General features: G+C 47.3%; 1 pseudogene; it reads left to right on the top strand.

The window, feature by feature from the left end:
• The first annotated feature begins 8,877 nt into the window (after positions 1-8,877).
• On the top strand, positions 8,878-13,933 carry LOC135529959 (E3 ubiquitin/ISG15 ligase TRIM25-like; annotated as a pseudogene).
• The last annotated feature ends 4,500 nt before the right edge of the window (positions 13,934-18,433 follow it).

Here is an 18,433-nt window from a genome sequence, read left to right as displayed (position 1 = left end):
TAGAAAAGACACAATGCAGATTGAGAATTATCTAACACTTTCAAAAATACAATCAAACTTTAAAAATAGCCGTAAGGGAGACTAGATACAGTGGGGCAAAAAATAATTTAGTCAGCCACCAATTGTGGAAGTTCTCCCACTTAAAAAGATGAGAGAGGCCTGTAATTTTCATCATATGTACACTTCAACTATGACAGAAAAAATGAGAAAAAAATCCAGAAAATCACATTTAATCACATTTAATGAAGTTATTTGCAAATTATGGTGTAAAATAAGTATTTGGTCAATAACAAAAGTTTGAAGTGTACGTATGATGAAAATTACAGGCCTCAGTATAGTCATAGTTGTAGTGGGGTGGTAGATGTCTCGTCTCCCTTATGGCTCTAATCTGATAGTGGTAGTGGGGTGGTAGATGTCTAGTCTCCCTGTTGGCTCTAATCTGATAGTGGTAGTGGGGTGGGAAAGATGTCTAGTCTCCCTTATGGCTCTAATCTGATAGTGGGGTGGTAGATGCCTAGTCTCCCTTATGGCTCTAATCTGATAGTTGTAGTGGGGTGGTAGATGTCTAGTCTCCCTTATGGCTCTAATCTGATAGTGGTAGTGGGGTGGTAGATGTCTAGTCTCCCTTATGGCTCTAATCTGATAGTGGTAGTGGGGTGGTAGATGTCTAGTCTCCCTTATGGCTCTAATCTGATAGTGGTAGTGGGGTGGTAGATGTCTAGTCTCCCTTATGGCTCTAATCTGATAGTTGTAGTGGGGTGGTAGATGCCTAGTCTCCCTTATGGCTCTAATCTGATAGTGGTAGTGGGGTGGTAGATGCCTAGTCTCCCTGTTGGCTCTAATCTGATAGTGGTAGATGCCTAGTCTCCCTGTTGGCTCTAATCTGATATGGCTCTAATCTGATACGTCTCTAATCTGATAGTGGTAGATGTCTCTTATTCTTTGGTGTACAAACACTTTTTCATGTCTATATGGTAAATACACTTGATTGTAAAAGTGTTGTATATTTTGGTTTGGTCCATCGCGGGTTTCTGTATTTCTGTTCACCCTTATTGTTCTCTCTTGCCTGACCTTTGTTGGATTCTGTATTTTACATTATAGCCATTAGCATATATATGATTAAATATTATCTGATGTTGGTTGAACAGTCAGGATCTATACATCGACGGAGGGAGGAAGAAGCGCCAAGAGGCGCGGACCCGCCTGAGCGCCTGCGATAGGCTGGGCAAGTTTAAACCACGCCCAGTCTCTACTGTGATAGGCCAACAGACGGGTTGGAACTCCGTCTATCATAATGTGTATCAGAACAATGTTTACGTACATCCTGTCAGTTCTCTGTTCTGCCCTGCGTGGTATTACAGTGAGCCCGTATATACGAACGTTGCATTTGCCATTTATGACATAGCTAATAAAAAATACATAGTATAAAATCGGTGACTCATTGTTATATTTATCCTGATACCAGATCGCTAACTAGGGTACCTATTGTAGCTTGTGGGAACTTGGGACACTGTTTGAGTGAGTTTCCATGTGCTCGCGCTGTGGTGAAATCCTGCACGGAGCCTTCACGTGCGCTGCACTGTGAGAGCGCATCAGCAGGAAGGAAGGAGGAAATAAACACCGCTGTTTCAGCTCTCTGGAGAGGAGCTCTTGGTTGGCGCGACAGTTTGACTGTGTGTGCTATGCTGCAGAAGTTTGGTTTATTTTCAGCGTGTGTAGTTTATAAAGTATTTAACTCAATCATCGGTGTGACAGCTCGAGGTCGTGGTTGTTATCGTTTGGCACCGCGCCGGTTATGGTTCTCATGGATTAGTAGCAACATTGTTGCGAAGCTTTGACATACAAACCATCGGACGGTCAGACAGGACACCGGCACGCCTTTGGTGTGTCTATGAACACCCCCCACATTCATACCCTCTGCTCTCATCCACTGGAACATAATACATGTTACTGCAAATCCTCTGATGATGACTGGGTTCTTTCTTGTATGAAGTTACTGTTCACTTGCTCTGACATTATTATTGTATGAGGTATTCTTGGTTACTCCTGTGCTGTGATGTGGGTTTTATAGGGTGTGTATTCTCTTCTCTCTCCACTGGCTATCTGGTAAACAGGCTACACTCTGGGCAGTCTCTTCTGCTGATGTGTGTGGGTCTGGTAGTGGTACTCTCTCTATTCTACTCTTCTCCTTTCGGCAGGGTTAATACCTGCCTGGCGCCACAACAAAATCTTTATCTTTACCCCTCTCTAATAAATACCGCTACAATATGTATATACTGTATTCTAGTCAAGGCCTGTCCTATTTAACTACTACTGTCCACTTCATGTGTATATACTGTATTCTAGTCAAGGCCTGTCCTATTTAACTACTACTGTCCACTTCATGTGTATATACTGTATTCTAGTCAAGGCCTGTCCTATTTAACTACTACTGTCCACTTCATGTGTATATACTGTATTCTAGTCAAGGCCTGTCCTATTTAACTACTACTGTCCACTTCATATGTATATACTGTATTCTAGTCAAGGCCTGTCCTATTTAACTACTACTGTACATATACTATTCTTCAGATATACTACAGATGTACTCCAAATTATCTATGCATCACATCACAGTATACAACATATATATCTATATCTATCAATGCTTGTCCTAATATCTTATTTTACTTTTTAGATTTGCCCTCTGTGAGTAAGGAACACAAGCATTCTTAGATATTACTCTACTGTTGGAGCCAGGAACACAAGCATTGTTTGATATTACTGCACTGTTGGAGTCAGGAACACAAGCATTAAGTTAGATATTACTGCACTGTTGGAGCTAGGAACACAAGCATTGTTTGATATTACTGCACTGTTGGAGTCAGGAACACAAGCATTGTTAGATATTACTGCACTGTTTGAGCCAGGAACACAAGCATTGTTAGATATTACTGCCCTGTTGGAGCCAGGAACACAAACATTGTTAGATATTACTGCCCTGTTGGAGCTAGGAACACAAGCATTGTTAGATATTACTGCCAATTACAATTTTATTGCATTTTTGAATATGTAAGATAATTCTCAATCCTCGTTGTATCTTGTCTAAGAACAGTCCTTATCTGTGGTACTGTATATTAACTATATACCACACCTCCTCAGGCCTTATCCGTGGTACTGTATATTAACTATATACCACACATTTACATTTACATTTAAGTCATTTAGCAGACGCTCTTATCCAGAGTGACTTACAAATTGGTGAATTCACCTTCTGACATCCAGTGGAACAGCCACTTTACAATAGTGCATCTAAATCATTAAGGGGGGGGGTGGTGAGAAGGATTACTTATCCTATCCTAGGTATTCCTTGAAGAGGTGGGGTTTCAGGTGTCTACTTAGGTTCTGGAAAGCCCTGATGCTTTGGTTTCACCTGAGATGTACTTAGGTTCTGGAAAGCCCTGATGCTATGGTTTCACCTGAGATGTACTTAGGTTCTGGAAAGCCCTGATGCTTTGGTTTCAACTGAGATGTACTTAGGTTCTGGAAAGCCCTGATGCTTTGGTTTCACCTGAGATGTACTTAGGTTCTGGAAAGCCCTGATGCTATGGTTTCACCTGAGATGTACTTAGGTTCTGGAAAGCCCTGATGCTATGGTTTCACCTGAGATGTACTTAGGTTCTGGAAAGCCCTGATGCTTTGGTTTCAACTGAGATGTACTTAGGTTCTGGAAAGCCCTGATGCTATGGTTTCACCTGAGATGTACTTAGGTTCTGGAAAGCCCTGATGCTTTGGTTTCAACTGAGATGTACTTAGGTTCTGGAAAGCCCTGATGCTATGGTTTCACCTGAGATGTACTTAGGTTCTGGAAAGCCCTGATGCTATGGTTTCACCTGAGATGTACTTAGGTTCTGGAAAGCCCTGATGCTATGGTTTCACCTGAGATGTTATCAAGGAATGGAATTAAGAATTTATAAATATTTGGACGAGCAATGTTGGAGCGGCAAGACTATATAGACTAAGATACAGTAGAATAGAATACAGTAGATACATATGAGATGAGTAATGCATAGACTAAGATACAGTAGAATAGAATACAGTAGAATAGGATAGAATACAGTAGATACATATGAGATGAGTAATGCAGACTAAGATACAGTAGAATAGAATAGAATACAGTAGATACATATGAGATGAGTAACGCAGACTAAGATACAGTAGAATAGAATACAGTAGATACATATGAGATGAGTAATGCATAGACTAAGATACAGTAGAATAGAACAGAATACAGTAGATACATATGAGATGAGTAATGCATAGACTAAGATACAGTAGAATAGAATACAGTAGATACATATGAGATGAGTAATGCATAGACTAAGATACAGTAGAATAGAATACAGTAGAATAGGATAGAATACAGTAGATACATATGAGATGAGTAATGCATAGACTAAGATACAGTAGAATAGAATACAGTAGAATAGGATAGAATACAGTAGAATAGGATAGAATACAGTAGAATAGAATACAGTAGATACATATGAGATGAGTAATGCATAGACTAAGATACAGTAGAATAGAATACAGTAGATACATATGAGATGAGTAATGCAGACTAAGATACAGTAGAATAGAATACAGTAGATACATATGAGATGAGTAATGCATAGACTAAGATACAGTAGAATAGAATACAGTAGAATAGGATAGAATACAGTAGATACATATGAGATGAGTAATGCATAGACTAAGATACAGTAGAATAGAATACAGTAGATACATATGAGATGAGTAATGCATAGACTAAGATACAGTAGAATAGAATACAGTAGAATAGGATAGAATACAGTAGATACATATGAGATGAGTAATGCATAGACTAAGATACAGTAGAATAGAATACAGTAGAATAGGATAGAATACAGTAGATACATATGAGATGAGTAATGCAGACTAAGATACAGTAGAATAGAATACAGTAGATACATATGAGATGAGTAATGCATAGACTAAGATACAGTAGAATAGAATACAGTAGAATAGGATAGAATACAGTAGATACATATGAGATGAGTAATGCATAGACTAAGATACAGTAGAATAGAATACAGTAGAATAGGATAGAATACAGTAGATACATATGAGATGAGTAATGCATAGACTAAGATACAGTAGAATAGAATACAGTAGAATAGAACAGAATACAGTACATACATATGAGATGAGTAATGCATAGACTAAGATACAGTAGAATAGAATACAGTATATACATATGAGATGAGTAATGCATAGACTAAGATACAGTAGAATAGAATACAGTAGATACATATGAGATGAGTAATGCATAGACTAAGATACAGTAGAATAGAATACAGTATATACATATGAGATGAGTAACGCAGACTAAGATACAGTAGAATAGAATACAGTAGAATAGTATAGAATACAGTAGAATAGAATACAGTAGAATAGTATAGAATACAGTAGAATAGAATACAGTAGATACATATGAGATGAGTAACGCAGACTAAGATACAGTAGAATAGAATACAGTACATACATATGAGATGAGTAACGCAGACTAAGATACAGTAGAATAGAATACAGTAGAATAGTATAGAATACAGTAGAATAGAATACAGTAGAATAGTATAGAATACAGTAGAATAGAATACAGTAGATACATATGAGATGAGTAACGCAGACTAAGATACAGTAGAATAGAATACAGTACATACATATGAGATGAGTAATGCATAGACTAAAATACAGTAGAACAGAATACAGTAGAATAGGATAGAATACAGTAGATACATATGAGATGAGTAACGCAGACTAAGATACAGTAGAATAGAATACAGTAGATACATATGAGATGAGTAATGCAAAATATGCAAACATTATCAAAGTGACCAGTGTTCCATTATTAAAGTGGCCAGTGATTTCTATGTATATAGGGGCAACTGCCTCTAAAGTGCTACTGATTTCTATGTATATAGGGGCAACCGCCTCTAAAGTGCTACTGATTTCTATGTATATAGGGGCAACTGCCTCTAAAGTGCTACTGATTTCTATGTATATAGGGGCAACCGCCTCTAAAGTGCTACTGATTTCTATGTATATAGGGGCAACTGCCTCTAAATTGCTACTGATTTCTATGTATATTTTGGGGCAACTGCCTCTAAAGTGCTACTGATTTCTATGTATATAGGGGCAACCGCCTCTAAATTGCTACTGATTTCTATGTATATAGGGGCAACCGCCTCTAAAGTGCTACTGATTTCTATGTATATTTTGGGGCAACTGCCTCTAAAGTGCTACTGATTTCTATGTATATAGGGGCAACTGCCTCTAAATTGCTACTGATTTCTATGTATATAGGGGCAACCGCCTCTAAAGTGCTACTGATTTCTATGTATATAGGGGCAACTGCCTCTAAATTGCTACTGATTCCTATGTATATAGGGGCAACCGCCTCTAAAGTGCTACTGATTTCTATGTATATTTTGGGGCAACTGCCTCTAAAGTGCTACTGATTTCTATGTATATAGGGGCAACTGCCTCTAAATTGCTACTGATTTCTATGTATATAGGGGCAACCGCCTCTAAAGTGCTACTGATTTCTATGTATATTTTGGGGCAACTGCCTCTAAATTGCTACTGATTTCTATGTATATAGGGGCAACCGCCTCTAAAGTGCTACTGATTTCTATGTATATTTTGGGGCAACTGCCTCTAAAGTGCTACTGGTTTCTATGTATATAGGGGCAACTGCCTCTAAAGTGCTACTGATTTCTATGTATATAGGGGCAACCGCCTCTAAAGTGCTACTGATTTCTATGTATATTTTGGGGCAACCGCCTCTAAAGTGCTACTGGTTTCTATGTATATAGGGGCAACCGCCTCTAAAGTGCTACTGGTTTCTATGTATATAGGGGCAACTGCCTCTAAAGTGCTACTGATTTCTATGTATATAGGGGCAACCGCCTCTAAAGTGCTACTGATTTCTATGTATATAGGGGCAACCGCCTCTAAAGTGCTACTGATTTCTATGTATATAGGGGCAACCGCCTCTAAAGTGCTACTGATTTCTATGTATATTTTGGGGCAACTGCCTCTAAATTGCTACTGATTTCTATGTATATAGGGGCAACCGCCTCTAAAGTGCTACTGATTTCTATGTATATTTTGGGGCAACTGCCTCTAAAGTGCTACTGGTTTCTATGTATATAGGGGCAACTGCCTCTAAAGTGCTACTGATTTCTATGTATATAGGGGCAACCGCCTCTAAAGTGCTACTGATTTCTATGTATATTTTGGGGCAACTGCCTCTAAAGTGCTACTGATTTCTATGTATATAGGGGCAACCGCCTCTAAAGTGCTACTGATTTCTATGTATATAGGGGCAACCGCCTCTAAAGTGCTACTGATTTCTATGTATATTTTGGGGCAACCGCCTCTAAAGTGCTACTGGTTTCTATGTATATAGGGGCAACCGCCTCTAAAGTGCTACTGGTTTCTATGTATATAGGGGCAACTGCCTCTAAAGTGCTACTGATTTCTATGTATATAGGGGCAACCGCCTCTAAAGTGCTACTGATTTCTATGTATATAGGGGCAACTGCCTCTAAAGTGCTACTGATTTCTATGTATATAGGGGCAACTGCCTCTAAAGTGCTACTGATTTCTATGTATATAGGGGCAACCGCCTCTAAAGTGCTACTGATTTCTATGTATATAGGGTTAACTGCCTCTAAAGTGCTACTGATTTCTATGTATATAGGGGCAACTGCCTCTAAAGTGCTACTGGTTTCTATTGAACTGTCTGTGGGGAAGCTATAAGAATTAGAGGACGTTTCTAGTGGATTTGGACTTCTGCCAAGAGTCATTTTCCGGCCAACGTGCTCTAGCGGGACTGTCGGAATGGGACAAACGCCCACACAGGCTAATGGCCACATACCCATGCAGTACAAATAAACACACAGGCTAAAGGCCACACACCCACGCAGTACATACAAACACACATAGAATTACACATGCACATTTACACACACGTTTAAGCACACACAATGGTCGTATGTGGACAGACAAACGGCATCTCAGGTGAAACGAAGTCCAAAAAACAGACTTCCTGCTGGTCTTATACCTTCTCCACAGAAAGTCTCCAGAATGACAGAATAACAATTATTAGATTATTATTATTACTTATTAATATTATAATGACATTGTCTCATTGTCTCACACCTCCTCAGTCCTTATCTGTGGTACTGTATATTAACTATATACCACACCACCTCAGTCCTTATCTGTGGTACTGTATATTAACTATATACCACACCACCTCAGTCCTTATCTGTGGTACTGTATATTAACTATATACCACACCTCCTCAGTCCTTATCTGTGGTACTGTATATTAACTATATACCACACCTCCTCAGTCCTTATCTGTGGTACTGTATATTAACTATATACCACACCACCTCAGTCCTTATCTGTGGTACTGTATATTAACTATATACCACACCTCCTCAGTCCTTATCTGTGGTACTGTATATTAACTATATACCACACCTCCTCAGTCCTTATCTGTGGTACTGTATATTAACTATATACCACACCTCCTCAGTCCTTATTGATTAATTACAACACATAGGTGTATTATAAGGCATTATAAAGGTCATTAAAATAATGATACATACGTACTTCATAGAAACTGTTACCCTTCATATACTCTAACAACTCACATTTTAAGATTCATTATGTCATTTGTTCCATGTTAAGGGCTCTAACCTTGGAACAAAACTATTTGTCTCCCTCTTGCTGTTGCATGCAGTGCCTCTCTCTCTTCCTCCATTCCTCTAACCCCTCCCTCCTTCTAACCCCACCCCTTTGGCAGAACCAGGAAGTCCCTCCCCTTCACAAACTCTCTTCTGAGGAAACGAAACTGATCTGAGTCTCTCTGTCGTCTGTCTGTGTGAGAGTGAACAACCGTCCAAATGGCTCAACAGGGAGTTCTGCTGGACCAGGACCAGTTCTGTTGTTCTGTCTGTCTGGATCTACTGAAGGAGCCGGTCACTACTGCCTGTGGACACAGTTACTGTAGGAGCTGTATTGAGGGCTGCTGGGATCAGGATGTTCTGAAAGGGGTCTATAGCTGTCCTCAGTGCAGAGAGACCTTCACTCCAAGGCCTAATCTGAGGAAAAATAACATGTTGGCTGAGCTGGTGGAGAAACTAAGGAAGACAGGACTCCAGGCTGCTCCCCTCCTGCTCTGTGCTATGCTGGACCTGGAGATGTGGCGTGTGATTTCTGCACTGGGACCAGAAAGCAGAAAGCCCTCATGTCCTGTCTGGTGTGTCTGGCCTCTTACTGTGAGACTCACCTCCAACCTCACTATGAGTCTCCTGCTTTCAAGAAGCACAAGCTGGTCAAAGCCACCGCACAACTACAGGAGAAGATCTGTTCTCATCATGACAAACTGCTGGAGGTTTACTGTCGTACCGATCAGCAGTGTATCTGTCTGCTGTGTGTGATGGATGAACATAAAGGCCATGATACAGTGTCAGCTGCAGCAGAGAGGACTGAGAAACAGGTAAGACCAGAACAACTTGTTGGTGGCTGTCTGATAAACAAAGAATTAAAAATAAAGTAGGAACTAAATCTGTTTGAATATGAGATCATTTAAATGAAATGGATCCACAGCAGAACAAATATGAACACAAACCTTGAGTATATAGATATGTTAACCCAGATTCTCCAAATGTATCACCATTTTCTAAAGTCAAACACTATTATCATTCTGAATAGCGTTTTTTGAGTCCAAAGTTCAGCCTCAACACCTTGATACATGAAATCCTGCCATAAAAACTATAATCATTCACATAGCAACATAATATAATATTGTAAAGGGACTTCCTCAGGATTGTAGACCTTCCTCTCTATGGGTCCTATGTCACATTACTATACTATTGATCTACTGGACTAATAAAGCTTGATAGCTCATTGAAGAGTGATTCTCCACAGAGGCAGCTGGGGATGAGTCAGCAGAAGGTCCAGCAGAGATTCCAGGAGAGAGAGAAGGAGCTGAAGAAGCTCCAAAAAGCTGTGGAGTCTTTCAAGGTGAGTATTGTTGACCAGAGGAGACACACCATTTCACTTCTCTCCTCCAGTCAGAGAGAGAGAGAGAGAGAGAGAGGGGCCCCTGTCCAATCCCACTGACCCCACTGTTGGGAACAGGCTGTCTGGACCCCTTTCAGAGAATAGACTGGTTCATGTAACCGACTGGGCTGCATCATCACATAACCATGAGTAACCATGACGACTCATGTCCCCTATACATTAAAATGGAACTGTCTCTCTCTCAATTGAATTAAATTCATAGGGCTTTATTGGCATGGAAATATATGTTTACATTGCCAAAGCAAGTGAAATAGACAATAAACAAAAGTGAAATAAACAATCAGAAATGAACAGTAAACATTACACTTGGAAGGGATTTGGGGGATGGGTGAGGTTCTATTAGAAGTTAGTATGACTCTGATTTTCTCAGAAGTACTGAGTTCGGTAGGAGGATTTAGAGGTGTAAACCGTGATTGAACACACTCCAGAACAGTAGGTGGCGCCATGCACCTTTAACGTTGGTTTGAGGACCTCCATTATATCATAGAAGAAGAAGTTGGTCTGTGAGGGTTTTGTTGTTCCTGAGGAGGGCTACTATTATTTTTATTTTTATTTTCAAGTATTTTCAGAATGTATTAAAGCCAAAGCTAAAGCTTCCCTAAACAATTCAATATATCAGTCAATATATTTTCTCTCTGATTTATTTTCTCTCCGTCAACCGTTCCATCGCATCTTAACCGTCTTACCGGGCGGGCACTAGGACCCGGGGGAGGCTGCTGCTGCAGAGGCTGCTGCACCGCTCGTGACTGTCAGTCCTCCTTGTAGCTCATTGGTTAAGCTGTGGCTCGAGACTGTTAACAGTTAACGGACAGGAAACGGCTCTGACAGGACACATTCATGTCGAGGCAGTGATGTGAATGTGTGGTAAGTTAGAATAGAGAGAGAGTTTTCACTACTATAGACTTTGGTCATAATCAAAGCTTTGTTAACCAATAGGGTTTTATGTGAGGCTGCCTGTAAGTTACAGTGTAACAGACGTTACTAACGGTAACGGTGTCTTTTAAATTCGACATAAGTTATGTGGCGATGATATCTAGTTAACGTTGTATTTAATGTAGTGTAATGACCTGACTCGATCATAAAGGAACAATTGTCCAGACAGAGGATTGAGTTACGAATTGACGGTTTATTAGCAACTTTACACAGGCTACTGTTTGGCCTGAGCTCACGCCAAATAAATGAAAGATACCCCACAAGCCAATCGGGACCTTCTCTTGTGAAGCCCAGACGTCAGAGAGAGAACAAAGGCTGAAGCTTAACTTCCAATGCCCCGCCCCCTCCACGCCACTCCGCCAACCACCAGGATGCCCGGCATCAGAACATCCCAGGCATTCCTGTGATTGGCAGATAGCAGGTTGATTGGCATGTCGGACCCCGCGAACACTGGGAACTGGTAAGTACAACACAACCAGCTACTAGCCGAACACATAACACACAGCTGTCTGTGCGGGTCGCTACAGTAGTTTTACTATCTGTGCCAGGCTATAAATGACACAGATAATATCTAGTTAACGTTGTATTTAATGTAGTTTTACTATCTGTGCCAGGCTATAAATGACACAGATAATATCAAGTTAACGTTGTATTTAATGTAGTTTTACTATCTGTGCCAGGCTATAAATGACACAGATAATATCTAGTTAACGTTGTATTTAATTGATCACAGCTTTCTGCTTTCCATGTAGAGTTTTTGGTAAAAAACATTACATTTGATTATTTTGTCAGCACAAATTTGGAAAAAATTATTTGTTTATCTTTGTCAAACAGGCTGGGCGTCCTCCCAAAGATATGCTTAAAGTTCTGAATGATGATATGAGATATATATTATATACCAAGAGGTGTCCTGTACCTATCTGTCCAGGAGGGAGGAGAGTAGAGCAGGACCAAGAGGTGTTCTGTACCTGTCTGTCCAGGAGGGAGGAGAGTAGAGCAGGACCAAGAGGTGTTCTGTACCTGTCTGTCCAGGAGGGAGGAGAGTAGAGCAGGACCAAGAGGTGTTCTGTACCTGTCTGTCCAGGAGGGAGGAGAGTAGAGCAGGACCAAGAGGTGTTCTGTACCTGTCTGTCCAGGAGGGAGGAGAGTAGAGCAGGACCAAGAGGTGTTCTGTACCTGTCTGTCCAGGAGGGAGGAGAGTAGAGCAGGACCAAGAGGTGTTCTGTACCTGTCTGTCCAGGAGGGAGGAGAGTAGAGCAGGACCAAGAGGTGTTCTGTACCTGTCTGTCCAGGAGGGAGGAGAGTAGAGCAGAGCAGGACCAAGAGGTGTTCTGTACCTGTCTGTCCAGGAGGGAGGAGAGTAGAGCAGGACCAAGAGGTGTTCTGTACCTGTCTGTCCAGGAGGGAGGAGAGTAGAGCAGGACCAAGAGGTGTTCTGTACCTGTCTGTCCAGGAGGGAGGAGAGTAGAGCAGGACCAAGAGGTGTTCTGTACCTGTCTGTCCAGGAGGGAGGAGAGTAGAGCAGGACCAAGAGGTGTTCTGTACCTGTCTGTCCAGGAGGGAGGAGAGTAGAGCAGGACCAAGAGGTGTTCTGTACCTGTCTGTCCAGGAGGGAGGAGAGTAGAGCAGGACCAAGAGGTGTTCTGTACCTGTCTGTCCAGGAGGGAGGAGAGTAGAGCAGGACCAAGAGGTGTTCTGTACCTGTCTGTCCAGGAAGGGGGAGAGTAGAGCAGGACCAAGAGGTGTTCTGTACCTGTCTGTCCAGGAGGGAGGAGAGTAGAGCAGGACCAAGAGGTGTTCTGTACCTGTCTGTCCAGGAGGGAGGAGAGTAGAGCAGGACCAAGAGGTGTCCTGTACCTGTCTGTCCAGGAGGGAGGAGAGTAGAGCAGGACCAAGAGGTGTCCTGTACCTGTCTGTCCAGGAGGGAGGAGAGTAGAGCAGGACCAAGAGGTGTTCTGTACCTGTCTGTCCAGGAGGGAGGAGAGTAGAGCAGGACCAAGAGGTGTTCTGTACCTGTCTGTCCAGGAGGGGGGAGAGTAGAGCAGGACCAAGAGGTGCTCTGTACCTGTCTGTCCAGGAGGGAGGAGAGTAGAGCAGGACCAAGAGGTGTTCTGTACCTGTCTGTCCAGGGGGGAGGAGAGTAGAGCAGGACCAAGAGGTGTTCTGTACCTGTCTGTCCAGGAGGGAGGAGAGTAGAGCAGGACCAAGAGGTGTTCTGTACCTGTCTGTCCAGGAGGGACGAGAGTAGAGCAGGACCAAGAGGTGTTCTGTACCTGTCTGTCCAGGAGGGAGGAGAGTAGAGCAGGACCAAGAGGTGTTCTGTACCTGTCTGTCCAGGAGGGAGAACAAGGCCTGGTGGACCTGGAGAGCAGAGTTCTGACTGAACCTGTCTATCTCTCTCTCTGTCTCTCTCTCTCTCTCTCTCTGTCTCTCTGTCTCTCTCTCTCTCTCTCTCTCTCTCTCTGTCTCTCTCTCTCTCTCTCTCTCTCTCTCTGTCTCTCTCTCTGTCTCTCTCTCTGTCTCTCTCTCTGTCTCTCTCTCTGTCTCTGTCTCTCAAGCGCTCTGCACAGTCAGCAGTGGAGGACAGTGATCAGATCTTTACTGAGCTGATCCGCTCCATTGAGAGAAGGAGCTCTGAGGTGAAGGAGCTGATCAGAGCCCAAGAGAAGGCTCAAGTGAGTCAAGCTGAAGGACTCCTGGAGCAACTGAAGCAGGAGATCGCTGAGCTGAGGAAGAGAAGCACTGAGCTGGAGCAGCTCTCACACACAGAGGATCACATCCATTTCCTCCAGGTAACTAAACTGTCTTGTTACATGTGATATGAAATTAACTTCATGTGAAACTATTCATCTCAATCATTATGTTGTCCTGTCTCTCTCTCTGTCCGTCTGTCCGTCCCTCTCTGTCTGTCTGTCTGTCCGTCCCTCTCTGTCTGTCTGTCCGTCCCTCTCTGTCTGTCTCTCTGTCTGTCCGTCCCTCTCTGTCTGTCCGTCCCTCTCTGTCTGTCTGTCCGTCCCTCCCTCTCTCTCTCTGTCCATCCCTCTCTCTCTGTCCGCCCCTCTCTCTCTCTCTCTCGCGCTCTCTCTCTCTCTGTCCGTCCCTCTCTCTCTCTGTCTGTCTGTCCGTCCCTCTCTCTCTCTGTCTGTCCGTCCCTCCCTCTCTCTCTCTGTCCGTCCGTCCCTCTCTCTCTGTCCGCCCCTCTCTCTCTGTCCGTTCGTCTGTCTGTCCCCCTCTCTCTCTCTCTCTCTCTCTCTCTGTCCCTCCCTCTCTCTCTCTCTCTCTCTCTCTGTCTGTCTGTCTGTCTGTCCGTCCCTCTCTCTCTCTGTCTGTCCGTCCCTCTCTCTGTCTGTCTGTCCGTCCCTCTCTCTCTGTCTGTCCGTCCCTCTCTCTCTCTGTCTGTCCGTCCCTCTCTCTCTCCCTCTCTCTCTCTGTCCCTCCCTCTCTCTCTCTGTCCCTCCCTCTCTCTCTCTGTCCCTCCCTCTCTCTCTCTGTCCCTCCCTCTCTCTCTCTGTCCGCCCCTCTCGCTCTCTCTGTCCGCCCCTCTCGCTCTCTCTGTCCGTCGCTCTCTCTGTCCGCCCCTCTCGCTCTCTCTGTCCGTCGCTCTCTCTGTCCGCCCCTCTCGCTCTCTCTGTCCGTCGCTCTCTCTGTCCGCCCCTCTCGCTCTCTCTCTGTCCGTCGCTCTCTGTCCGCCCCTCTCGCTCTCTCTGTCCGTCGCTCTCTCTGTCCGCCCCTATCGCTCTCTCTGTCCGCCCCTCTCGCTCTCTCTGTCTGTCCCCCTCTCTCTCTCTCTCTCTCTCTCTCTGTCCGTCCCTCTCTCTCTCTGTCCGTCCCCCTCTCTCGCTCTCTCTGTCTGTCCCCCTCTCTCTCTCTCTCTCTCTCTCTCTCTCTCTGTCCGCCCCTCTCTCTCTGTCCGTTCGTCCCTCTCTCTCTCTGTCTGTCTGTCCCCCTCTCTCTCTCTCTGTCCGCCCCTCTCTCTCTGTCCGTTCGTCCCTCTCTCTCTGTCTGTCTGTCCCCCTCTCTCTCTCTCTCTCTCTCTCTCTCTCTCTCTCTCTCTCTCTCTCTCTCTCTCTCTCTCTCTGTCCGTCCCCCTCTCTCTCTCTCTCTGTCCGTCCCCCTCTCTCTCTCTCTGTCCGTCCCCCTCTCTCTCTCTCTCTGTCCGTCCCTCTCTCTCTCTCTCTCTGTCCGTCCCCCTCTCTCTCTCTCTCTGTCCGTCCCCCTCTCTCTCTCTCTCTGTCCGTCCCCCTCTCTCTCTCTCTCTGTCCGTCCCCCTCTCTCTCTCTCTCTGTCCGTCCCCCTCTCTCTCTCTCTCTGTCCGTCCCCCTCTCTCTCTCTCTCTGTCCGTCCCCCTCTCTCTCTCTGTCCGCCCCTCTCTCTCTGTCCGCCCCTCTCTCTCTCTTTCCGCCCCTCACTCTCTCTGTCCTCCCCTCTCTCTCTCTGTCCTCCCCTCTCTCTCTCTGTCCTCCCCTCTCGCTCTCTGTCCTCCCCTCTCGCTCTCTGTCCTCCCCCTCTGTCTGTCCGCCTGTCTCTCTCTCTCTCTCTCTCACTCTCTCTGTCCGCCCCTCTCGCTCTCTGTCCGCCCCTCTCGCTCTCTCTGTCCGCCCTCTCGCTCTCTCTGTCCGCCCCTCTCGCTCTCTCTGTCCGCCCCTCTCGCTCTCTCTGTCCGCCCCTCTCGCTCTCTCTGTCCGCCCCTCTCGCTCTCTCTGTCCGCCCCTCTCGCTCTCTCTGTCCGCCCCTCTCGCTCTCTCTGTCCGCCCCTCTCGCTCTCTCTGTCCGCCCCTCTCGCTCTCTCTGTCCGCCCCTCTCGCTCTCTCTGTCCGCCCCTCTCGCTCTCTCTGTCCGCCCCTCTCGCTCTCTCTGTCCGCCCCTCTCGCTCTCTCTGTCCGCCCCTCTCGCTCTCTCTGTCCGCCCCTCTCGCTCTCTCTGTCCGCCCCTCTCGCTCTCTCTGTCCGCCCCTCTCGCTCTCTCTGTCCGCCCCCTCTCTCTCTCTCTGTCCGCCCCTCTCGCTCTCTCTGTCCGCCCCTCTCGCTCTCTCTGTTCGCCCCTCTCGCTCTCTCTGTCCGCCCCTCTCGCTCTCTCTGTCTGTCCCCCTCTCTCTCTCTCTCTCTCTCTCTGTCTGTCCCCCTCTCTCTCTCTCTCTCTCTCTCTCTCTCTCTCTCTCTCTGTCCGTCCCCCTCTCTCTCTCTCTCTGTCCGTCCCCCTCTCTCTCTCTCTCTCTGTCCGTCCCCCTCTCTCTCTCTCTCTGTCCGTCCCCCTCTCTCTCTGTCTGTCCCTCTCTCTCTCTGTCCGCCCCTCTCTCTCTCTGTCCGCCCCTCTCTCTCTCTGTCCGCCCCTCTCTCTCTCTGTCCTCCCCTCTCTCTCTCTGTCCTCCCCTCTCTCTCTCTGTCCTCCCCTCTCTCTCTCTGTCCTCCCCTCTCCCTCTCTGTCCTCCCCTCTCGCTCTCTGTCCGCCCCTCTCTCGCTCTCTGTCCGCCTCTCTCGCTCTCTGTCCGCCTCTCTCTCTCTCTCTCTCGCTCTCTCTGTCCGCCCCTCTCGCTCTCTCTGTCCGCCCCTCTCGCTCTCTCTGTCCGCCCCTCTCGCTCTCTCTGTCCGCCCCTCTCGCTCTCTCTGTCCGCCCCTCTCGCTCTCTCTGTCCGCCCCTCTCGCTCTCTCTGTCCGCCCCTCTCGCTCTCTCTGTCCGCCCCTCTCGCTCTCTCTGTCCGCCCCTCTCGCTCTCTCTGTCCGCCCCTCTCGCTCTCTCTGTCCGCCCCTCTCGCTCTCTCTGTCCGCCCCTCTCGCTCTCTCTGTCCGCCCCCTCGCTCTCTGTCCGTCCCCCCTCTCGCTCTCTGTCCGTCCCCCCCTCTCGCTCTCTGTCCGTCCCCCTCTCTCGCTCTCTGTCCGTCCCCCCTCTCTCGCTCTCTGTCCGTCCCCCTCTCGCTCTCTGTCCGTCCCCCTCTCGCTCTCTGTCCGTCCCCCCTCTCTCTCTGTCCGTCCCCCTCTCTCTCTCTCTGTCCGTCCCCCTCTCTCTCTCTCTGTCCGCCCCCTCTCTCTCTCTCTCTGTCCGCCCCTCTCTCTCTCTGTCCGCCCCCTCTCTCTCTCTCTCTCTGTCCGCCTCCCTCTCTCTCTCTCTCTCTGTCCGCCCCTCTCTCTCTCTCTCTGTCCGCCCCCTCTCTCTCTCTCTGTCCGCCCCCTCTCTCTCTCTCTCTGTCCGCCCCCTGTCTCTCTCTGTCTGTCCCCCCTCTCGCTCTCTGTCCGTCCCCCTCTCTCTCTCTGTCCGCCCCCCTCTCTCTCTCTGTCCGCCCCCTCTCTCTCTTTCCGTCCCTCTCTCTCTCTGTCCGCCTCTCTCTCTCTCTGTCCGCCCCTCTCGCTCTCTCTGTCCGCCCCTCTCTCTCTCTCTGTCCGCCCCTCTCGCTCTCTCTGTCCGCCCCTCTCGCTCTCTCTGTCCGCCCCTCTCGCTCTCTCTGTCCGCCCCTCTCGCTCTCTCTGTCCGCCCCTCTCGCTCTCTCTGTCCGCCCCTCTCTCTCTCTCTGTCCGCCCCTCTCGCTCTCTCTGTCCGCCCCTCTCGCTCTCTCTGTCCGCCCTCTCGCTCTCTCTGTCCGCCCCTCTCGCTCTCTCTGTCCGCCCCTCTCGCTCTCTCTGTCCGCCCCTCTCGCTCTCTCTGTCCGCCCCTCTCGCTCTCTCTGTCCGCCCCTCTCGCTCTCTCTGTCCGCCCCTCTCGCTCTCTCTGTCCGCCCCTCTCGCTCTCTCTCTGTCCGCCCCTCTCGCTCTCTCTGTCCGTCCCCCTCTCGCTCTCTCTGTCCGCCCCTCTCGCTCTCTCTGTCCGCCCCTCTCGCTCTCTCTGTCCGCCCTCTCTCGCTCTCTCTGTCCGCCCCTCTCGCTCTCTCTGTCCGCCCCTCTCGCTCTCTCTGTCCGCCCCTCTCGCTCTCTCTGTCCGCCCCTCTCGCTCTCTCTGTCCGCCCCTCTCGCTCTCTCTGTCCGCCCCTCTCGCTCTCTCTGTCCGCCCCTCTCGCTCTCTCTGTCCGCCCCTCTCGCTCTCTCTGTCCGCCCCTCTCGCTCTCTCTGTCCGCCCCTCTCGCTCTCTCTGTCCGCCCCTCTCGCTCTCTCTGTCCGCCTCTCTCGCTCTCTCTGTCCGCCCCTCTCGCTCTCTCTGTCCGCCCCTCTCGCTCTCTCTGTCCGCCCCTCTCGCTCTCTCTGTCCGCCCCTCTCTCTCTCTCTGTCCGCCCCTCTCGCTCTCTCTGTCCGCCCCTCTCGCTCTCTCTGTCCGCCCCTCTCGCTCTCTCTGTCCGCCCCTCTCGCTCTCTCTGTCCGCCCCTCTCGCTCTCTCTGTCCGCCCCTCTCGCTCTCTCTGTCCGCCCCTCT

The sequence above is a fragment of the Oncorhynchus masou genome, unplaced genomic scaffold (assembly GCF_036934945.1).
Source record: "Oncorhynchus masou masou isolate Uvic2021 unplaced genomic scaffold, UVic_Omas_1.1 unplaced_scaffold_1218, whole genome shotgun sequence".
Taxonomy (NCBI): Eukaryota; Metazoa; Chordata; class Actinopteri; order Salmoniformes; family Salmonidae; genus Oncorhynchus; species Oncorhynchus masou.
The sequence above is the reverse complement of the archived record's forward strand: the minus strand, read 5'-3'. Positions and strand labels throughout refer to the sequence as shown.